The sequence below is a fragment of the Oncorhynchus mykiss genome, chromosome 15, assembly GCF_013265735.2.
Source record: "Oncorhynchus mykiss isolate Arlee chromosome 15, USDA_OmykA_1.1, whole genome shotgun sequence".
NCBI lineage: Eukaryota > Metazoa > Chordata > Actinopteri > Salmoniformes > Salmonidae > Oncorhynchus > Oncorhynchus mykiss.
Genome location: NC_048579.1, coordinates 32582062 through 32606980, shown reverse-complemented (window position 1 = coordinate 32606980; position 24919 = coordinate 32582062). Strand labels below are relative to the sequence as shown.

The following is a 24919-nucleotide window of genomic DNA, read 5'->3' as shown; positions in this document are numbered from 1 at the left end:
GGGAAAATGTATAGAGTAAAAAGTACATCATTTTCTTTAGGAATACAGTGAAGTAAAAGTATGAAGTTGTCAAAAATAGAAATTGTAAAGTAGAGTACAGATGCCCACAAAAACTACTTAAGTACTACTTTCAAGTATTTTTACTTAAGTACTGGTACTTTATATGGTCCCACTCTTTCAGTGTTTATTTAACACTCTCAGTGTTGATTTATTTTAACACTGGTTCCAGTGTGTATAAGGCTCCACTCTTTTAGTGTTGATTTAACGTTGGAGAATTTGCTGTATACTCATGTTGGTTGCTGGTACGGTTTATATTTAGGTGCAGGAGCTCCACAATACTTTTGAAATAATATTATGTGAGAGGTGCAGCAGCTATAGCAGAAGAAAAATTGAGGAGCCAGTACTCAATCAAGCGCTGCACTTACTGTATGTTGTAATAGGTCTAGGTCAACCCCAATTGCTCATAAAATATGGTTTCCCTCTAGAAATGGCAAAGTGACCTACCGGTATGGTACTATTTTGGTGTCGCTTTTGCTTGTATTTCGACTCACCGAAACAGTAAAAATGTGCTTAAAAAATAACTAGAATGAAACTTTTGGTCATACAGCTTTATGAGCAGAAAGTGGTCTTCCATCTTAAAGGACTGTGAAAGACATATCCAGTACATAGAGAGAGGTAAAGAGATATGCCAAGCTTTGTCCTTCATCTTAAAGGATACGTATCTTGTTGTGTCAGGTGACTCAGTACAACCCTTCTTTATATCTCTTCATACACAGGGACAGGTGTTCCCAAACTGTCAACATCCTGAAGTAATCTAATCTCTTATGGCAGACAACCTCCTTGCTCCCACCGCCCCCCTCTAAGCATAGTAAGGATTTGATCATTACAGTTAGTAAGGAATCATGAGAGCATTAGACTGCTTCTTAAAATTGTACTCTATTCCCTAAGTAGTGTGCTACTTTTAAACAGGGCCCTAAAGTAGGTAGTGAATAAGGTGCCATTGGGACATAGACTCAGATACATAGCAATGTGATTTGACTATATGGAGTATATTCCTTTCTTCTCCTGGAGTAGAATGTCATAATAGGAAGATACAGAAGTCCCAGAAATGTCACATTACCTTAAACTCATAGCCCCTGGTTGAAAGGGCCATAGAAACCTGAGCTATCTATAGACCCTAGGCTGCATCCCAAATGGAAACCTATTCACTACATAGTGCACTACTTTTGATCAGAGCCCTATTGGGCTACACACACACCAAGGTGTTGGTATTTCAGCCGAATAGCCTAGTTATAAATACCCCTAGAGAAGACCAGACAGGGAATTGCATCACCTCAGACAGGCAATTCACAAAACTTCCCAGTTCTCTGACTGCCTAACTGGTTCAGAAGCATCTCTCTTTTTGAAATAATTTATAGCGACCGTTCCAGCCTCGGAGTGACAGTCAGAGCGACATTTAGAGCACCAGTCTATAGGATAATTAATGGATCTGAACACAGTAGTGTGATTGTTACACACACACAGTAGTGTTATTGTTACTGCAGTCTGTCATTGAAACGATTTGACATGGTTCTGTCACCTGCCCAATGGGTTGTGATCCAGGATTGAGTGATTATGATACATAATTCAATCTTATGGAAAAACAGGTGCTAAAGTCAAGCTGTAGGGTAGAGAGCATTGTTTTGTGTCTTCTTGTCTACCTGTTCTTGAACTTTCAATAATATGTTCTGTTCTTTTGTGAAACAAAGAGCAGTTTGAGTAATTTTTGATGGATTTGTTTTTTACTTCACTTTACGTCCTTTTTCTTATTCAGTCTTGCCACACAGACATACACACACAGGCACACACACACACATTCAACTGCTCCTTGTGGAAGCCAATTAGTCAACAATGGGTCAATCAATGTAATCACACAAAAAGGAGAAATGAACATGTCACAAGCTTGGGGATAAAGGGTTTGGGGGGTAAAGATTCCTTCCCTTCTGCTGTCATTGTCTTTGCAGTAAAAAAAAAAATGCATCTGGATAGAAAGCTGCCGAGATGGTGGGGTCAGTAGTACATGATATGTGCATCCAAAATGGCATCCTATTTCATACATACAGATGTAGGATTTTCATTTGGTTACTCTTTTGTTGTTGAGAGGAAACGCAAACTTGTCAGGATAAGGTTACCGTGTCGATGTAACAATATTTATTACAGCAACAGAGGCAAAGGTACAGGATGGCAGGCAGGCTCAGGGTCAGGTCAGGCAGAGGTCGAAATCAAGATAGGAGCAAAGGTACAGGCTGGCAGGCTCAGGGGCAGGCAGAGTCGTCAGGCGGGCGGGCTCAGGGTCAAGACAGGCAAGGATGAAAAACCAGGAGGGTGAGAAAAAGAGACGCTGGGAAAAGACAGGCACTGACAGGACAAACGCTGGTAAGCTTGACAAACAAGACAAGACAAACTGGCAACAGACAAACAGAGAACACAGGTAAAAATACACAGTGGATAATGAGGAAGATGGGTGACACCTGGAGGGGGGTAGAGACAATCACAAAGAAAGGTGAAACAGATCAGGGCATGACAATGTTCCACTTTGAACATTCACACTTGATTAGCGAAAAATGAATCAACCCCTACAAAAATGCCCATTCATTATGATCAGCATAATAATTCAAATGTCCTGTTCCTGCAGGATTCTTTTCCTGCAGTAGCAAACTGGCTCAAATTAAGATCCTATATCCGAGTCGCACTACTTTTGAGTTGTTGTAGAGGCCAGTGACAGACAGTGTTCAAAAAATAAATAAAAAATGGGCCCCCCCAAAAAAATCACGTGATGTTTGGAGTAGCTGAACTAAAGTTGAACAAGTTAAATGTGTTGGCATCCAGGACTCTAAACAACCCAGCTAGCATATGTTATGGGAATGTATGTTTTTGGTTTCACATTGGTTGTGGGAACGAAGCCATACGTTTCCTGACCGGTAAACAGACATTTAAAAAAATGTTCTGAGACCAGAAGTGAAACTTTCACCTGTTCTAGGAACGTTTATTTTTTAGGCTGCAGGGAGGTTGTGAAAATATTTTACTCTGGTCCGTTGAAAGTTTTCCTGGGAGGTTTTATTAACGCTCTGAGTATACTGAATCACCGAATGTTTCAATTAGACTTTTGATAACACTGCTATTTTTTTTTCTCACTTTTGTGACCCCCGAGCACAGATAGGACACATGGAAACTAATTTCCTTAGGCATTAATCATGCAAAAACATTTTGTCAGTGAGATTCAAAACTCTTCTCTATGCATGGAATTAGTCCACTGTGCCCCCCAGATGGAGCTAGCATGCCATGTATTTTTATGAATACAAGCTTTTAGTGTATTCAAACAGGCACTCATCAGGTGTGGCTGAAATAGTGGGAGTGGCTAACACCCCTGAACACACTTAACAAGATAGAGGATAGAGGGGGTTTTGTTGTTCCTGAAAACGGAATGTATGTTTTTAAATAACATTCTTAGAACATTCTCTGAACATTAATAACGTTTTATAAAACTGGCTGTTTGGATCCTGGATGCTGGTTGGACGAGCAGCGTTCCAAGCCGTGCTGTGTTGGCCATAACAGAGACAAGACATTTTTTTCTGAACAAATTGAAATCACTCATCAACATCATTATCATGGATATATCCAAGTAAATGCCAATACAAAAAAAATCTCAAACAAACAAAAATGCGTGCTGTGTCCTGTCATTCCAGGATCAATATATGACCTGACTGAGTTAACTGAAGTTGACTAGCTAGCTAGCATGTGACAAGAGTGTTATCCAACCTGCATAGAAACCATTTTGTTTTAAACGGATGACCAGACCTTTTGCATAGCAACTATGTAAAAAATGACCAAAATAACTAACAACCAGATTTTTGTTGAGTCTATATCTTCTGGTGGAAGAATGTAATTGTATGAATTGACTTATTATAAAAAAGTTTTAATGAAAATATATATATATTTTTCATATGTTAGTAACAGTTTCATAAAAGCAACAAGGCACGCGAGAAGCACTGCCTCTTGTGCCTTATTGGTTAATTAATGTGGTTTCTAAGCTGTCTTAAAACATTCTGAGAACAGAATGGATGTTTTAAATACAATTCTTAGAATGTTCTCTGAACGTTAATAAAGTTTTCTCATGGCTTTCAGAACAATTTGAGAACATGACTTTCAATGGAATCATGAGTAATCCTGTAGGAAACATTATGCTGAAGTATTGAAACATTGCCAATATCAATAACATTGCCAATATAATAACATTGCCAATATAAAACCAGTTGAAGAACGTTCCTAGAACATGACCAAAATTGAAATGAAATCTAAACATGTTTGATCGTTTAGGAAACGTTCTGTTAAAGTAATGAAATACCAAGATAATAATGTTATTTTGTCAAGTTCCTTAAATGTGCTGAGAATGTTTCAAAGCCAAGCAACTATCCTGCACCTTTCCCAGAAAGTTGTGGGAAGGTTGTATGCAAGATAACCATAGAACAACCACGCTCTCACCAAGCTCTAAGAAACATGGTTATCCGAACATTATATGCTAGCTGGGAAGCTAACGTTGAGATGTGAGATGTGAGTCTCACCAATGGATTATTAGCATACTTCCCTTGTCCTGTCATTGAAAGCAATTCAACTTGTGGCCTGGGATGGTCTAGTGCCCTCAAGCTCAACTCTGGACCTCGAAGCCAGTGCCACTACTTTTTAAAAATTAATTCCCCTTTAATTCCCCTCTAATCTAACTGATTTAGACCTGTGACACCAGTGTAAGTAATTATCAGGTATAACAGAAAACCAGCAGGCTCTGGACCTCATATGGTAAGAGTTGAATACCCCTGACAGCGGTTAGGTCTGCTGCCTTCAGCGCATACAGTACATAAACTCTATAAAATGCTGGGTGGTTTGATTTACCCATTTGCTGGGTTGATGGCATTGGGCCACTTAGTTGTGTTGTTTTCTTTTTAAGAAGCAAGGTTGGGTTATTGATGTTAGGTTATTGAGATATGACCCAGTTAGTGGGTTAAAGTGATCCGTGATTTACTGAATGAGTGGAATTACTTTTCGTCTGACAAATGGGCAGGGTGTTGCGGCTGTCCGAAAACTGTGAGTAAAAAGCTCATGTTTATCAATATGGACAGCTACATGGAAACTTCATGACTGACTAGGAAAAAAAACATGAATAACCACTTATTCCATGGTGGTAAGCCAGGCCTGCATCCCAAATGGCACCGCATTCCCTATGGGTTGTAGTCAACAGTAGTGCACTGTATATGAAATAGGGTGCCATTTGGAACTCAGACCAGGTTTGTTTCCATCCAGACACAGTTTATCTTTCTGAAGTATCACTCCTCTCTTGGATCGTTGAAGATCCAATACAGAGTGAGCCAGTAAACACAGAACAAACAAGGGACTCATTCATCCTCTGCGTGTGTTTCAATGTTTCTGTGTTTGTTTCTATGTTGCTGCGTTTCCTTGTGATGGTCATCATCCGTCCTTTAAGTCTGCACCTTTTAAGTCAGCTTCCATGGTTCCTCTTGTCGTTCTCTGATTTTGCTGCATAATGGCGCTGCATATTACAGTAGCAGAGACAAGGACAGGGTCATAGAGAGTAGGGGTTCGAGGAAGGGGGGCGGAGATGAGTGGGGGGGGCTATATCAGTACAGAGAGATATGTTTTCCCAGTCTCCCTGACACACACACAGACACACACACACATGTTCCCAAAGTTTGCAGTGGACCCCGTTGTTCTGAAATCTGCTGGTTGTGCTGTCTCTTCGGCTCCTGTCAGTGTATCAGGGCCAGCTAGCACCCTATTCCCAGAGGAATTCAGCATCAAACGGCAGAGGAGAAGCCTTTTATCCCAAACGAGAACGCCACAGCTACGTGTCACAGGGAAGAAGCAAACGAAGCCTTGACAATGAGCTAGGCACGGCGTGGATGGGAAGTTGGGGAAGAGTGAAAGTCAATGGTTGCATCCCAAATGGCAGCCTATTCCCTATAGTGCAGTACTTTTGACCTGAGCTCAATTGGCCCCGGTAAAAAGTAGTGCGCTACATAGGGAATAGGGTACCAGTTAGAACGTCGTAGTGAAAGTCAATAGTCTAGCGAGGTTGTAGTGTTTAGAGCCTAGAGGGGAAATGTGGAAAGGTCACATTTACATAAAAAAATAGGAAGTAGGAAGACACAGCTAGCTAGCTCCAAGACAGAGCACATTGAACTACTGTCATCAAATACTAAATGTTCACTCAAATGAACCCTGTGCTTAATCTTGCTGTCTTAACTATATACAATATTGATTACATCCCAAATGTCACTGTATTCCGAATATACTGTTCTACTTCTGACCATAGTCCACCTTTTCCCTACATAGCGCACCACTTTTGATCAGAGCCCCATGGGCCCTGATCCAAAGTAGTAGGGGAGAGTGGGGTAAGTTGAGCTAAAGGGTAATTGAGCCACCCCTTGTTTCTAAAACCATACACAGTTTATCATGTGACCAAATATTTAGGAAGAGGTCATCATTTAATTGAGTGTGTAAAGGAAGAAAGCATATGGAAAAAGTCATAAGCAAGTTTAGTCTAAATACCTGATTTTCACAAAGTCAGATTAATTGATTGTGTTATATGTTTCATGATGCTTGTATCTAAACCAAAGCAAATACTTTTGTACATCAGTTGGAGTCTTTATAAGCTACACTATGAGGTCCTAACTTAGCATGAATTTGCATCCTTGAAGCTTTGTGGGCTAATAAAGTCCAAATGTTTGCGTTGGTGTATGTTGAGCCAAGACATTTAAATGTTTTCCCTTAAACCACTTGAGTGTTGGTTTAGCAGTATGCTTAGGGTCATTGTCCTGCTGGAAGGTGAACCTCCGTCCCAGTCTAAAATCTCTGTTAGACTGAAACAGGTTTCCCTCAATAATTTGCCTATATTTAGCGCCATCCATCATTCCTTCAATTCTGAGCAGTTTCCCGGTCCCCGACGATGAAAAACATCCCCACTGCATGATGCTGCCACCGCCATGCTTCAGTGTGGGGATGGTATTCTCGGGGTGATGAGAGGTGTTGGGTTTGCGCCGGACATAGCGTTTTCCTTGATTGCCAAAAAGCTACATTTTAGTCTCATCTGATAAGAGTACCTTCTTCCATATGTTTGGGGAGTCTCCCATATGCCTTTTGGCGAACACCAAATGTGTTTGATTATTTTTGTCTTTAAGCAATGGCTTTTTTTCTGGCCACTCTTCCGTAAAGCCCAGCTCCGTGGAGTGTATGGCTTAAAGTGGTCCTTTGGACAGATACTCCAATTTCCACTTTGGAGCTTTGCAGCTCCTTCAGGGTTATCTTTTGTCTCTTTGTTGCCTCTCTGATTAATGCTCTCCTTGCCTGGTCTGTGAGTTTTGGTGGGCGGCCCTCTCCTGGCAGGTTTGCTGTGGTGCCATATTCTTTCCATTTCTTAATAATGGATTTAATGGTGCTCCGTGGGATGTTCAAAGTTTCAGATATTTTTTATAACCCAACCCTGATATGTACTTCTCCACAACTTTGTCCCTGACTGTTTGGAGAGCTCCTTGGTCTTCATGGTGCCAACTGCTTGGTTGTTCCCCTTGCTTAGTGGTGTTGCAGACTCTGGGGCCTTTCAGAACAGGTGTATATATATGGAGATCATGTGACAGATCATGTGACACTTAGATTGCACACAGGTGGACTTTATTTAACTAATTATATGACTTCTGAAGGTAATTGGTTGCACAATATCTTATTTAGGGGCTTCATAGAAAAGGGGTGAATACATATGCACTCCAAAAAAAAATTCAGTTCACCAAGTTGGACTATTTTGTGCATGTCCATGACATGAACTCTGAATAAAAATCTATTTAAATAGCAGGTTGTATTGCAACAAAATAGGAACAATGCCAAGGGGGATGAACCATTTTGCAAGGTACTGTATATTGCAATGAAATCAAGACGCATTTTTATTGTTACAGACCAGACATCATCATGCCCCTTGTTTAAAAATGTAAAACAAACAGGTGTCTAGCCCCCCATGAGGTTCTTCAGAGAGCAGCCAAGGAAGTAAGAGAAGTGAAGACGTCCATTTGAGCAGCAGCAAGGGATGAACAAATGACTGAATGACAATGAAGAGGTACAATGACAAAAAAAAGAAAGTGAACATGTACGTGCTGTTAGGTTCTAATTTTCAGAGTAAATAACTCACGGACACTAGAGAAGCTTAACCAAGTTGACTTCTTCCCAAAGGGTTGACACAGCTGCATTCGGACAAAAACATGTTTCCACCACAAGTATATATACTCCACTTTAGGCCCTTCTCCTTCTCTCCAATCCTTACGTCTTATGGTTCGACAGGAAAAGGGTAATATGATAATAAACCATAATTTCTCCCCTCAGGGGATCTGACCTGACCTCAACCCCTCCTTCACCTAATCCACAGATGTACATCCGCTTCCCCTATAGCAATCCTGTGACTTCCTCCTGTCCACCCAACACATTCCAAAGCCATCTGTCTCCTGCGGATAGCCATTAACTTCTGATGTAAAAACCAGTCTCTTTCACTTCTTTATATACTATGCTTTTGCTTATGACATTGTTCCAAATATCACCCAGAATCTAACAGTGCGTAAAAGGGAGGCTATGATAGAGTAGCAGAGGCACACAAGGTCTTATGGCATGACATGAAGTCTGAGCTTGCTAAATGTATCAAGAATCTTGTGAACCAGTTTAATGGGCTTAGTAGCCTCAAATTGGCACATCGAAACAACAAATCTGTTCCAGACAACTGGTCAAGAAGTGGAAGGGTAAGTGATATTTAACAGAGATATCTACTGTTTCTCTGAATGTAGGCATACCTTTATGATATACAACATACCTCACCCCCATTCCATGAATTAAACTTTGATCTACCAGTACCATCACCCACTGTCAAAGGACACCATCAACCTTGCCCAACTTACCCTGTCCCTATATGCTCAACTTAACCCATACCTGGAGAGACTTCTTATCTTTTTGAAGTTGTTTTCAAAACTGTTATCTTTACATGTATTCTGATTATTTCTGTAGATATCTTTGTTAGAAGTAATACTATATTCCCCTTGACGTAGTGATGCTGAATGTAAAAAATGGCTGAACATGCCCCACTTTCCCCTACACTATATAGGGAATAGGGTACCATTTGGGACACAGCAGAGTGCACTTTAGTTTGCCCAGTGCTAAATCCTGGGGTCTTATAATTATACAGAACAGTCTGTATTTTGTTATTCTCAGCCCAAGATGGCATAGCAGTCAGACGTCCTTATATATATATATATATATATATATATATATATATATATATATATATATATATATATATATATATATTTACCTTTCGTCGCATATCTTTTATATATTTTATTTTCCAAAAACTCAACTTCAAAACACTCTCCTGCAACCGGCCTCACCAATAAAAAAATATATATATTATTTACCTCAAATCTGAAATCTACAAAAGAAGCTGGCCAGAAGCTAACCAGAAGCTAACCAGAAGCTAGCCAGAAGCTAGCCAGAAGCTAACCAATTTACTGGCTAACGTTAGTATTCAGCTAACCACGGTTTGTGGTCATCAGTTATCCTTTAGCTCAAAAATCTATCGGCAGTTTTGTAAAACGCAACTCAGACCAGAACATACCGGACCTATTTTTCTCTCCATATCCCCGGATTTCAACCGCAAGCTCTGGACATTTACACCTGGATCTCGCAGCTAGCTAGCTGCTATCGTGTGACTATTGGCTTATGTTGATCCCGGAGCAAACATCAATTATTCCAGAGCTAGCCAGCTGAAGAGTTCCATCAGCCACTCCTGTGCTACAATCACCTATCCTGATCCGTTTTACTGCCAATGCGGAGCCCCACCGGGCCTTCACGACTGGACTACCGACGCTATCTGCCCGAGAGAGTTATCCAACTGGCCCCTCCGTCGCGAAGTTACCTGAAAGCCCATCTGCGGCCCGCTAATCGTTAGCTGTCTTAACGGCTGCTATCTGAATAGGTCTATCAGAAAAAAATTATTGGGTCACTATAACTATATCTATTTTGCCAATTGTATTGATCCCCTCTACCACACGGAATCCCACTAATCTACCGATGGAAATGCACGAGGTGGCTAAAAACAGACCTCCATCCTCTGCTAGCTTGCTACCGATGGCCCGGCTAGCTGTCTGAATCGCCGTGACCCCAACCAACCTCAATACTCACTGGACCCTTATGATCACTCGACTAAGCATGCCTCTCCTTAATGTCAATATGCCTTGTCCATTGCTGTTCTGGTTAGTGTTTATTGGCTTATTTCCCTGTAGAGCCTCTAGCCCTGCTCACCATACCTTATCCAACCTTTCAGTTCCACCACCCACACATGCGATGACATCACCTGGTTTCAATTATGTTTCTAGAGACAATATCTCTCTCATCATCACTCAATGCCTAGGTTTACCTCCACTGTATTCACATCCTACCATACCTTTCTCTGTACATTATACCTCAAAGCCATTTTATCGCCCCACTTTTACTCTCTGTTCCAGATGTTCTAGACAACCAATTTTCATAGCTTTTAGCCGTACCCTTATCCTACTCCTCCTCTGTTCCTCTGGTGATGTAGAGGTGAATCCAGGCCCTGCAGTGCCTAGCTCCACTCCTATTCCCGCTCTCTTTTGATGACTTCTGTAACCGTAATAGCCTTGGTTTCATGCATGTTAACATTAGAAGCCTCCTCCGTAAGTTTGTTTTATTCATTGCTTTAGCACACTCTGCCAACCCGGATGTTCTAGCCGTGTCTGAATCCTGGCTTAGGAATACCACCAAAAATTCTGAAATGTTCATCCCTAACTATAACATTTTCAGACAAGATAGAACGGCCAAAGGGTGCGCTGTTGCAATATACTGCAAAGATAGGCTGCAGTGTTCTGTCCTACTATCCAGGTCTGTACCCAAACAATTTGAACTTCTACTTCTAAAAATCCACCTCTCAAAAACAAGTCTCTCACCGCTGTGCTCTGGACACCATATGTGAACTGATTGCCCCCCATCTATCCTCAGAGCTCGTCCTGCTAGGCGACATAAACTTGAACATGCTTAATCACCCCAGCCATCCTACAATCTAAGCCTGATAACCTCAATCTCACACAAATGATCAATGAACCTATCAGGTACCACCCCAAAGCCGTAAACACGGGAACCCTCATAGATATCATCCTAACCAACTTGCCCTCTAAATACACCTCTGCTGTTATCAACCAAGATCTCAGTGATCACTGCCTCATTGCCTGCATCTGTAATGGGTCAGCGGTCAAACGACCTCCACTCTTCACTGTCAAACGCTCCCTGAAACACTTCAGCGAGTAGGCCTTCCTAATCGACCTGGCTGGGGTATCCTGGAAGGATATTGATTTCATCCCATCAGTAGAGGATGCCTGTTTGGATTTTTTTGCCTTCCTCACCGTCTTAAATAAGTATGCCCCATTCAAGAAATTTAGAACCAGGAACAGATATAGCCCTTGGTCCTCTCCAGACCTGACTGCCCTTAACCAACACAAAAACAGCCTATGGCGTTCTGCATTAGCATCGAACAGCCCCTGTGATATGCAACTTTTCAGGGAAGCTAGAAACCAATATACACAGGCAGTTAGAAAAGCCAAGGCTAGCTTTTTCAAGCAAAGATTTGCTTCCTGCAACGCAAACTCAAAAAAGTTATGGGACACTGTAAAGTCCATGGGGAATAAGAAAACCTCATCCCAGCTGCCCACTGCACTGAAGATAGGAAACACTGCCACCACCGATAATTCCACTTTAATTGAACATTTCAATAAGCATTTTTCTACGGCTGGCCATGCTTTCCACCTGGCTACCCCTACCCCGGTCAACAGCACTACACCCCCCACAGCAACTCGCCCAAGCCTTCCCCATTTCACCTTCTTCCAAATCCAGTCAGCTGATGTTCTGAAAGAGCTGCAAAATCTGGACCCCTACAAATCAGCCAGGTTAGACAATCTGGACCCTTTCTTTCTAAAATTATCTTCCAAAATTGTTGCCACCCCTATTACTAGCCTGTTCAACCTCTCTTTCGTGTCGTGTGAGATTCCCAAAGATTGGAAAGCAGCTGCAGTCATCCCCCTCTTCAAAGGGGAGGTCACTCCTGACCCAAACTGCTACAGACCTATCTATCCTACCCTGCCTTTCTAAGGTCTTCGAAATCCAAGTCAACAAACAGATTACCGACCATTTCGAATCCCACCATACCTTCTCAGATATGCAATCTGGTTTCAGTGCTGGTCATGGGTGCAACTCAGCCATGCTCAAGGTCCTAAACGATATCTTAACCTCCATCGATAAGAAACAATACTGTGCAGCCGTATTCATTGACCTGGCCAAGGCTTTCGACTCTGTCAATCACCACATCCTCATCGGCAGACTCGACAGCCTTGGTTTCTCAAATGATTGCCTCGCCTGGTTCACCAACTACTTATCTGATAGAGTTCAGTGTGTCAAATCGGAGGGTCTGTTTTCCGGGCCTTTGGCAGTCTCTATGGGGGCGCCACAGGGTTCAATTCTTGGACTGACTCTCTTCTCTGTACACATCACTGATGTCGCTCTTGCTGCTGGTGAGTCTCTGATCCACCTCTATGCATACTTCTGGCCCTTCTTTGGACACTGTGTTAACAAACCTCCAGGCGAGCTTCAATGCCAATCAACACTCCTTCCGTGGTCTCCAATTGCTCTTAAATACAAGTAAAACTAAATGCATGCTCTTCAAACGATCTCTGCCTGCACCTGCCCGCCTGTCCAACATCACTACTCTGGACGGCTCTGACTTAGAATATGTGGACAACTACAAATACCTAGGTGTCTGTTTAGACTGTAATCTCTCCTTCCAGACTCACATCAAACATCTCCAATCCAAAGTTAAATCTAGAATTGGCTTCCTATTTCGCAACAAAGCATCCTTCACTCATGCTGCCAAACATACCCTTGTAAAACTGCCCACCCTACCAATCCTCAACTTCGGCGATGTCCTTTACAAAATAGCCTCCAATATCCTACTCAATAAATTGGATGCAGTCTATCACAGTGCCATCCGTCACCAAAGCCCCATATACCACGCACCACTGCGACCTGTACGCTCTCGTTGGCTGGCCCTCGCTTCATACTCGCCAAACCCACTGGCTCCAGATCATCTTCAAGACCCTGTTATGTAAAGTCCCCCCTTATCTCAGCTCGCTGGTCAACATAGCAGCACCCACCTGTAGCACACGCTCCAGCAGGTATATCTCTCTGGTCACCACCAAAAACAATTCTTCCTTTGGCCGCCTCTCCTTCCAGTTCTCTGCTGCCAATGACTGGAACGAACTACAAAAATCTCTGAAACTGAAAACACTTTTCTCCCTCACTAGCTTTAAGCAGCAGCTGTCAGAGCAGCTCACAGATTACTGCAACTGTACATTGCCCATCTATAATTTAGCCAAAACAACTACCTCTTTCCCTACTGTACTTTATTTATTTATTTTGCTCCTTTGCACCCCATTATTTCTATCTCTACTTTGCACATTCTTCCACTGCAAATCAACCATTCCAGTGTTTTACTTGCTATATTGAATTTACTTCGCCACAATGGCCTTATTTTGCCTTTACCTCCCTTATCTCACCTCACTTGCTCACATTGTCTATAGACTTATTTTTCTACTGTATTATTGACTGTATGTTTGTTTTACTCCATGTGTTGTATGTGTCGAACTGCTTTGCTTTATCTTGGCCAGGTCCCAATTGTAAATGAGAACTTGTTCTCAACTTGCCTACCTGGTTAAATAAAGGTGAAAAACAAATAATATGGATCTGGTCAAAAATAGTGTATAAACTATGTAGGGAATAGGGCGCCATTTGGGACACCACCAGGTAGTATTTATCTCTGGTACATTTGTAATGACCATGCTGTACACAACTCTACGCCACAATCACAGACAAACAGATGCATCTATCTGCTGTGCTAGGAGTCAACACTTCCTCTCTTAATGTTCCTTTGTTTCTACCTCTAAGTGGAGATAGACATGAAAAGCTTTGGCTGCGTGCCCCAAAGACATGAGGGATCACTTTGGTGTTTTTTTGCTCTCTGCCACTTTTAATCTTGGGCAGAAAAGACTGCTTTCTTTTCTTTCCTCTTTCATCTCAGTCAGGCAACATGGAGGACTTGCGTTTTCTCCTTTTGTCTTTTCTTTTCTTCTGATTCTCTCCTTCTTTCTATCCCTCTACCAGTGGTAGTGACATTAATCCTCATACTTTATACTTTATTCATCCCAGGCCACATCAAATGTTTAACCGAGTTAAGGTTCCAAATTAGTGCGATCATCTCTCTATGTCAGTTTAAATTAGTTATCTGTCATATTCAGCTGTAAAGGAAGTCGGGCGAGGCGCAACTGAAAGGTCACAAATCTTATAGTCTAGTTCTACCGTATCATGACCAATTTGTTCATGTAACTAATAGGTGACAGGAACAAGTTGTTTCTTCCTCCTCCTTGGCCAATCGACAACTCTAAACCTTTTGAGTGGGCAGAGATTATCCATAAGGCATGACAACACACCGTGTCCCTATAATGTTCTGCATATCACACCAACCTATGTCCAGATTAGCAGAACAACCAGAACACAACTGATTCCAATCTATTTCTAAGCTAACTATTGTGGTGGACCCCTTCTGTTTCCCTGTTTCCCCAGACTTCCTCCACCCCTAGAACACTGAAAATACCCCAAAAATAGACATTGCTTTCGATAAGCCCATACGTTCAATTTGTTCTGCCAATTACGATCTGCCAGCCTGCCAGTGTGATGAAGGCCACTGCTCAATGGGGTGGAATGCCACCCTGTCATACCCCACCCCTCTCCTCCTATCGCAGCCTGCCCGACAAAGCAGGACCAAGAGGGACTGAGAGGGGTCGAGACCCCCTGCCTTTTCTCGGGGGCCCAGTCAAGAATTGTCTGACAGATTGGCTGAGGCACTAACCAGTCAGGTCTTCAAAGAAACAAAGAGGTCGTGGGGAGACCGGGAGAAGAAGAATGGGCTGGCAAATGAGAAAGAGACATATTGAAAGGGACAAGAGAGGAGTTGAAGGAGGTAGAGGGAAAGAAACATATTGAACTGATAGAGAGAGCAACCTTTTGACCATCTGTTCTGTGGAAGATGACAACAGCCCTCATCTGTATTTTTAGTACCATACAACAGACTAAATTATGTTGTCAGGAAGATGAAAGAGACTGGAAAGGCTTGGAGAGGAAGCAAAAAAGAGCCAAATATGTTGACAGAAAAGAAAATAAACAACTCACAGTGCAAATATGGGTAATTCACATTTACATAACTTAACAGGTGATCTTATCAAGAGTGACTTGCAGGAGCAATTCGGGGTCAAGTGCCTTACTCAAGGGCACATCAGCAGATGTGTCACCTAGTCAGCTCGGGGATTCGAATCAGCGACTTCTTGTTTACTGGCCCAACACTCTTTTCCCCTATGCTACCTGCTGCCGCGGTTATGTTTGGAGTTTTCCAATATCAAAATAGCTTGGAACAGTTGATAATAAGAGCCACCGGTTGCATTATAATATGCTACTAATTAAAAACCAATGATAAAGCATTTTATTTGGTATAGCACATTCCATAAACCCAGAGTGCTTGAACAAAGCCACGCCACATCATACTTCCTTCCTGTAGCTAATATATTTACATTTTCTGTCTATTCATGGTTGAGTAATTCCTCTCCCACTTTGTTCTAAAGTGGAAAGAAGTAAAAAAACAACATGCACAAATCTGCACACACTTAAAACACTCAACACTTAACTATATTACTTTCATGATTGCTTTAAATTAAATATCGTTTTTTCCTCCCTCTCCTCTTTCCAGATGATAATTTTTCTCTATTCTGAACAGGGATCAGATTTTCTGTGACCATGTTTAATGGAGGCTTTGTAGGTACTGGCATGCATCTAATTTCCCAAATCTTGACGGAAATCTGAAAAACAAATTGCTTTGTCTCTGAATGGGCAAGGCAAGGCAATATAATGTAGTTTTAAGTTTCATATTTTGTGCCTATAAATCCTTATGTAGATCAGTTTGTGTAGGACATACACAAACAGAGAAAAAAATATTTTAAAAAATCTTTCTTCCTTTCCTCTCCCTTCCTCTTTCTCTGTTTTCTACTTCGCTGCTCAAGGAAATTAGTCAACCCTCTCTGCCTCCACCTCCACATAAGGTACTTTATTCACTTGCAAATACTGAAAGACAAAATTAGTGGCTTTTGTGGCACAAAAACCCATCCCTGCCCACCCTGTATAACAATATAATTTAATTTTGTCCTTTTCTTTCACGCTCATTGTTTTATTCCAGCTCTCTAGCACTTTCTCTGTCTTCAATCACTGGTGCCTCTCTCTCTCTCTCTCTCTCTCTCTCTCTCTCTCTCTCTCTCTCTCTCTCTCTCTCTCTCTCTCTCTCTCTCTCTCTCTCTCTCTCTCTCTCTCTCTCTCTCTGTCTTCAATCACTGGTGTCTCTCTCTCTCTCTCTCTCTCTCTCTCTCTCTCTCTCTCTCTCTCTCTCTGTCTTCAATCACTGGTGTCTCTCTCTCTATCTCTCTCTCTCTCTCTCTCTCTCTCTCTCTCTCTCTCTCTCTCTCTCTCTCTCTCTCTCTCTCTCTCTCTCTCTCTCTCTCTCTCTGTCTTCAATCACGGGTGTCTCTCTCTCTCTCTCTCTCTCTCTCTCTCTCTCTCTCTCTCTCTGTCTTCAATCACTGGTGTCTCTCTCTCTATCTCTCTCTCGCTCTCTCTCTCTCTGTCTTCAATCACTGGTCTCTCTCTCTCTCTCTCTCGCTCTCTCTCTCTCTGTCTTCAATCACTGGTGTCTCTCTCTCTCTCTCTCTCTCTCTCTCTCTCGCTCTCTCTCTCTTCAATCGCTGGTGCCTCTCACTCTCTCTCTCTCTCTCTCTCTCTCTTGCTCTCTCTCTCTCTGTCTCTCTCTCTCTCTCTCTCTCTCTTGCTCTCTCTCGCTCTCTCTCTTGCTCTCTTGCTCTGCTCTGAGAAGCATTCCCATCCCCTGCCTCAGGTTGCATATTTCTGGTTGCGGACCCCTGATTGTACACAGCAGCCAATGGTCCTTTAGTCTGATTGGCTCCTGGGCAAGATGACACTGTGGATGAAAGCGTGGAGAGTGAAAGAGAGAGAGAGAGCTTGTGGAAAGCAAAAGGGAGAGAGCCTGGAGAGAGAGAGCGTGGAGAGAAAGAGAGAGAGAGAGACACAGGGAGACAATGAGTGATAGAAGTAGAAACTTTACAAAGGACACCCAGTGTGGTTTAGAGGGAGCATGGACCCAAAGTAACTTTAGGGGAACTGATGCATTGCAGGCAGTTACTTCCACAACTTTACCAAGTGCAATTTAGTGAGAGTGGAGAGAAAAGAAGAGACGGATAAGAAAAGAAGAAAAAATTGCAAAAACTGTCTGAAAAGGACAGAGAAAGAAGGTAAGGCCTGGAATTTTTAATTATTCTGACTTCTCAAATGCCTTTCTACATGATCATCATTGAGAGATTTCAATTAAATTCTTCAATGGGTGTTACTGTTGGGACATTGCAGTCAATGATAATGGTTTCTCATTTCCTTTCTGCATGTTTAGAATGTTCAGTCATTGTCTTGATGTTATCCTTTTGACATTTGTTTTTTTTTATATGTAGAAATGGAAATGAGAAACCTGTGCAAAGTGAGACAAGCTAACTGAAGCTGTAACCTGCTTATAATGTATGTTCATTTTGTACATCATTTTTATTTGTCAAGAATGGACTTGAGTAATTTGAGGAGAGATTAATTGATCTATGAGAATGCTTGTGGCAAAGTATAACTCGAATACAAACCTGGGCTCAAAACTGTATGGGGTCCTTCAGTACACGTCTAGCCCTGGTGGCAATTCAAATACGCTGCATTTAAAGTCTGGACTTTAGTTTAGTGTTCAAACCTCAGTCACAGTGAAGGCTTTAATTTTTCAACATGACGAGGACTTTTGTCATCTTCTTCAAAACCATTAAGCTGTCTCCTTGTCAACCCGAAGCTGGGAAATAAACCGGATTGACAAGTGTGCACAAAGACACAAAGACATTGTGGCTATTATCCGTGTCAGAAGTTGGGACGATTAACGCTCATTCACGGAACTGAGTGACGCACATTATGCTGAGGTTTTGCTGTGTAGTCTCTGTAATAACTAACAACAGCTTCAAAGGGTTCCTAGACAATCTCAGGCTACATCCCAAAAGGCACCCTATTCCCTATATAGTGCACTACTTTTGACCAGAGTCCTATGGGCCCTAGTCAAAAGTAGTGCACTACAAAAGGAATAGGGTGACATTTGAGATGCACACCCAGACGTTCCGACGCTCTACTCTCCCAGTCGTGTTTTTAAACAACATTCCGACACAGACGGACAGGATAACAGAAAAGGAATCTCTGAATCGCTAAATGCTCAAGCGTTTATGCAGCAGAGAATAAGTACCTCTCCATCTCAACAATAACCTATCCCAATCTCTCCATCTGCAGAGATGTTTTGGAGTGATTATGAAGGGATATTCGAGTACTGAAGAGGCCCTCTGCTGTCTGCAGCGTCGCATCCCAAAAGGCACCCTATTCCCTATATAGGACAGTACTTTTGAACATGGCCCTGGTCAGAAGTAGTGCACTGTGCAGGGAATAGGATGCCTTTGGGACGCAATCCCAGGACTCTGTTGGTTAATTTGTGGTGGAGTGACATGGATTGCAAACTTTCCTGGTGACACTCATGCCCCGTGACATAATTTCCATGCACCAGTGGTCGGGATGAATGCCAATTTGTGTGATTTAATTTCTCCATAAATCACAAGGTTTCTTTTTGTATGTGCATGGGGAGAGAAAGAAAGAAAGAGAGAGAGAGCGAGAGAGAGCAGCACCAGCGATGGAAAGAGAAAGAAAGTGCAAGATAGTTGGAATAAGACAATGAGCTTGAGAGAAAAGAAGGACGAAACGATATTGTTATGGAAAAGAATAGGACAAAGGAGCAGGTAGGAAAAAATGTGGTGATAACTTTTGCCCTTCCCATGGCACTAAGGGTGCTAGCCCATTGCTCCAGACAGAGACAGCAACACTACCTGGTTCACAGCACAATGTACTGTACATCCTATAGTTTTCAGAGGCTCACACGTGGCCTCCAAGAACACATAGAGGCAGGATGGAGAGGAAGGGAAGAAGGATAGAGGGAGAGAGAGTGGGATATATAGAGAGGGTAGGGCATAATTAGGAGCACCACATTAAACAACCCATGGGGAGGGAAATAGAGAACCCTCACTTTGCAGCAGCAGCACAGACAGTGGCTGGGGTTACAGCTACACGGAGAGAGGCTGGGGGTTGGGAGTGCCAGCTACAATTAGGGAGTGTGGCAGAGGCAGGTTCAGAGCATGCCCCATGCCAGCTCTTCTTCCAGTCCTGGGGGGTGGAGGTGGGGTGTTGGGGGCAAGAGGGGTGCAGGCACACACACGCTTGCTTGCATACATACGCCGCGCACGCACATACACAAACATCTTCGCGATCTGAGAGTGATGGCATAGAGAAGACACACCTCCTATTGCTCCAAACAGCATTTGAAGATCACTGCCTCCCTCTGTGAACTGTCTGTGATATCACCATACCATTGACCCTTTGCCGCTGAGAAAATCACAAAACCTGGTAAATTTCTTCTGTCATATAAAAAAATATACCGATTACAAGAAATCATTGGAATGGGCTTTACAACAAGGCACATGCAGGCTAAGGTACCGCAAAGTAGTGGGGTTCAATCCAAAATTAACCTACTTTGAATAGTTTATGGAAAATCTATAATTCTTTGACTTTTCTTTGAATATGAAAATGGCTTATGTTTTCTCAGTGTAACATAGGTGGGAATCTGGCCACCCACACCAGGATGTTACCCATCAATGCTGCCCTAAATAACCCAGATACTGTGCATCCATCTTTCTCTGGGGTCAAAGATATGAAGTGTCTCAGTGATGGCTACTTTCTCCACCATGCAAAATCAATTGTGGTTAACAAATTAGCCATGACGTATCTCCCTGTGGTTTTATGATGCTGGAGCCCCAACTCCGCCCCTCTTTCACGGTGACTCCGTCATTAATGATCCATTTAGGAACGGGGGTCCTCTTAGATAGGGGTGAATGGAGGATACGGACATGCCCACTGTGAAATTAAGCCTTATGAATGACCTTAAAGGCAGACCTGGGTCTACATAGGACATGGGACCACACTGTCACACCACACACAAAGTTGGGAGAAAGTCGGAACGTTATCTCTTCAATAGGTAGGCCTACATTGTGGCATGTCTGTTCAACGACACACTGCCGCACCACATTAAGTTATATATCTGAAAGTTATCTATTCAACAGATATGTTGTTTACCACACTGTTGTTAGCACACACAAAGTGGAGAGAAAGTCAAAGTTATCTGTTCAGTGTTCAATGGCTACATTGTTGGAGTGTCATTGTTGATGGTTTGGTAAGCAGAGTGTATAACTCTGTTTTAGACAAGCACACCGCTGCTCCTGAGAAGAAAGTGCTCGCTCGACAGGAAGTAGGCAACCATCATGTGAGATTGACTTTGTGAAAAAAATGTAAATAAAATGTCACATGATCTGCAGCAGAGCACAAAAGTCAGGCTGAGTTCACAGAGTCTGAGTGACTAACAGCAGAGGGTTTTTTGTACAGTTCTGTTAGTTGTGATAACCTTGTTTCATGTGTGTTTCACCTTGTTTTCCTCTTTAGTAGGCCTAAGGGAATGGGAGAGGGAAAGTAGTGGTTTTGATGGTATTTTTTCGCCAAATATTAGTGCATGGTCTTTAATGGCACCCTATGGTAGGTCAAAAGTAGTGCACTATATAGGGAAAAGGGTGCCATGCTGACAGACTGACTGAGAGTTTGATGACTCAACAATATGGTCCTTTAATTCCTCGAACACCAGCTGTTACTGCTGTTGATTGTTACATCCCCTCCTTGATTGACACACACATTAGATACACAAGCACGCACTCAAACATGCAATGCACAAACACACACATAGACAGCGCAACAGGACGCTTTGAGAACGACACACATCTTTATAAGGCACGCTGTTCTCTTTGAAAGTTAAACTGTCTTTTACCGTTTCCCTCCGAAATCCTCAAGTCAGTAGAACATGTCATTGTGGTGGGAAAATACCTCTACTTAAGCTTTCTCATATGATGTCTCCTACACCAATCATCCATCCACCCTCCTCCTTCCATCCATTCATCTATCCAACCATTCCTTTGTTCTGGACAGGGGAATCTTGTGTGGTAGGTTGTAAAGGCAGGAGCAGAAAGAGCAGCTGCTAATCTGAAGAACCATCAGATTAGTCTGAGGGAGATATGTGGAATGTTTAGCCAGCACAACTATGTAGCATGTCACCTCATTAGACACAACAAAAAAAGAGGTAGAATGCAATGGGTGCATGCCCTGACCTCTGCCGAGAGCAGCACACACACACACAAACACAGAGTCGTGAACCCTGAGAGGGAAGGGCTGGGGGGGGTGAAGGGGTGTGTGGAGGGTTTAGCGAGGAGATAATTTTACTTCATAATGAACAACATGGGGAATTGAATATAAAGAATGGAGAGAGAATGGAAACAGACAGAATAGGGTAGGACCAGGAGGGGCCCATGGGGGTCAGGGCTCACCCAGCCTGCAAGTGGCCCTCGTGGGGCTCTAAGTTCAAGTGTGCATCCCAAATGGCACCCTATCCCCTATATAGTGCACTACTTTTTAACTGGGCCCATAGGGAATAGGGGGCCATTTGGGACATATCCCCTGAGTTCGAGGGCCAGGGTGGCTAGTAGCCATATACCCCCTCCTATCAGGGGCTCTGCAACAATACCACCACGCTCAGCACCCTCCCCTAGCCACCAGTCTCTTTGTGACTCTTCAATAATGATTAACTGTGTTTGGAGACTGGGAGTGTCCATGGCGGCACAATGAGCTCTCTCTTACACTATATAATAGAGCTAAACATAGTCTTTCTTTCTCTGCTCTCTTTCTTTCTTTTGTTCTCCCCCCCCCCCCCCCCCCACTTCCCATCTCTTTCTCCACGCCCACTGCTAGCAGTCTTTTCTTTCAATTTTTCTCTTTTCCCTTTCCCCTCTCTGCATTATCACGACACAGCTGTCCGTTTTCTGCCCCTTGCAGCTTGTTAATAGAGAGGAAATATATTGTGGTGGAGGCAAACAGATGTTACCACCTCACTGACAAATGGAAAGAAAAACAAGTAAGAGTCATAAAGGCACCGTTTGAGTAGAGCATATGAAAGACATTGATTAAATGTAAAACATTACTTGAAATCAATACAAAACATCAAAAGATCCACAGCACCATGAAATAATGATTGACCTTGCTTGCTCTGATTATTGTGGGCAGTTCGAGTGCAGCAAATAAACTTGACATTTGGAAATCCGTTATCAAGTCAGTGCCTACACCCGATAAATGGTGGAAATACTCTTCCTCCGTCTCTCCATTTCGCTACCACTCTTTCCACTCTCTCCACTTCCTCTTTGCCAAACTATATTTTGTGGAACGGTGCGCCACTTGTTGCATGTTGCCCTATCAGGCATGTAGCATGTACAGTAGTTCACGGTGTGAGTAGCGTTTAGTACACAAAGGTAATTCTATTCGGACACAAACACTACAATCTCATGACATCACACCCTGAGGCCATTAGCAGAAGGCAGACAGTGCACCTCTCACCTCCTCTACTAAGGCAGCAGAAAGAGAGAGGGGAGAGGGAGAGAGGGGGAAATGGAGAAAGATGAGAGAAGGAGAGTGTGAGAGGAGGAGAGGGAGATAGATGGGGGAGAGAGAAGGATTGAGAGAGGAGGAGAGGGGGAGAGAGAGCGGCAGGGAGAAACAGCAGCGCGTCTCTCACTTCCTCTATGACAGGCAGCAGAAAGAGAGAGGGAGAAAAGGGGAGAGGGGGAGAGGGAGAGAAGCAACTACACGCTTAGAGAAGACAGACAGAGAGAAATGAAAGAAGTTACTGTTGTTCTTAGAAACTGCAAATAGAGGGGGAAGCAGAAATCACCAACAATGCAGAAAGAAGAGAGAGAGAGAGAGAGAGAGAGAGAGATAGGGTTTGAGGGTGGTTGCTACAGTCCAAGCCAGGGGTTTACAATATTTTTTTTGTATAAGAGGTACTTAAAAAAAATGTCTCCAGCTACAAATGTATTTAGCGTTGAAATAGGCATGCTCTTTTCTCCCCTGCGACTCTTCACCAGGTCTTTGCTGTAAAAGAGATTTTATAATGGTAAAAATGACAATTATTTATAGAGAAACAGCACAGTTGCATGTTCAGAGTGCATGTAAATGTATACATCACCATACCATTGTCTGGGGGGAAAATAATATTATAATTTACCTTTAATTGAGGACTGTGTCTGGCTAGCAATATTTCTGAACTGCACGCATCATGGTATAGTTCGCAAAACTAATGTGAACCTGCTTAAGACAAATAATCATGATAGCATTCTATCAGGTAAGCCTATTTTATAGTTAACATTTTATTGTGAAGATTCTGGGGAAAGCCTTTCTGTCTACCCAGAAGATGGTTGTCATTAGCATCGCTAACTGGCTAAACTAAGGGATACACAAATGCACTCACGCACCACACAGGCAGATGGGTAATATTGCTGTAAATGAAATGGCAGATATTGTGTTACGTTTGGCTTTTAGAGCCAATAGTGTCTAACCAGCGGTGGGATAATGTCAATTTGGCTTTGATGGGATAGTAAAAAATCTAATCAAATGCTATTGGTCTCGCATACATATTTTGCACATGTTACCGCAGGTGCAATGAAGTGCTTATGTTTCTATCTCCAACAATGCAGTAATTGTAACGGTTTTCGCCTGGTGAAGGAGAAGAGGTCCAAGGTGCAGCGTGGTGCATGTCCATGTTGATATTTATTAACACTGAACACAAAAAAAGTAAAAACAACAAGGAGAACGAACGAAACAGTTCTGTGTGGAAAACACAGACACAGAAAATAATCACCCACGACCAAACTGGGGAAAACCGGCTACCTAAGTATGATTCTCAATCAGAGACAACGATCGACAGCTGCCTCTGATTGAGAACCATACCAGGCCAAACACAGAAATACAACATAGAAAAAAGAACATAGACTACCCACCCCAACTCACGCCCTAACTAACACAAAGACATAATAAAGGAACTAAGGTCAGAACGTGACAGTAATACCTAACAATACACACAAATACAAAACATAGAAAGGAATTAAGAAATATCAGAACATGCAATATCCATAATACATTTATAACACTATACATCTCTGCACACTACCGGTCAAAAGTTTTAGAACACTGACTCATTCAAGGGTTTTTCTTTATTTTTACTATTTTCAACATTGTAGAATAAAAGTGAAGACATCAAAAATATGAAATAACACATATGGAATCATGTATTAACCAAAAAATTGTTAAACAAATCAAAATATATTTTATATTTGAGATTCTTCAAATAGCCACCCTTTGCCTTGATGACAGCTTTGCACACTCTTGGCATTCAAGGCATTCACACTCTTGGCATTCACTCTTGCACACTCTTAGCTTAAAGTGGTCCTATGGACAGATACTCCAATCTCCGCTGTGGAGCTTTGCAGCTCCTTCAGGGTTGTCTATGGTCTCTTTGTTGACTCTCTGATAAGGCCCTCCTTGCCTGGTCTGTGAGTTTTGGTGGGCGTCCCTTCTCTTGGCAGGTTTGTTGTGGTGCCATATTCATTCAATGTTTTAATAATGGATTTAAAGG

At 42.5% G+C, this 24919-nt stretch overlaps 1 protein-coding gene across 2 annotated transcripts in view; it reads left to right on the top strand.

Annotated features, from left to right (window-relative positions):
• The window catches only part of LOC110490012 (cadherin-20), a 122110-nt gene that overhangs the window by 72867 nt on the left and 24324 nt on the right, over positions 1–24919 (top strand). The window contains exon 1 of one of the 2 annotated variants that reach the window (XM_036944301.1): positions 17130–17546. The exons of the other annotated variant lie outside the window; for it this stretch is intronic. The gene's annotated coding sequence lies outside the window, so the exon portion shown is untranslated. Of the gene's footprint in view, positions 1–17129; positions 17547–24919 lie in introns of those variants that run through there. 2 annotated transcript variants of the gene reach the window in all.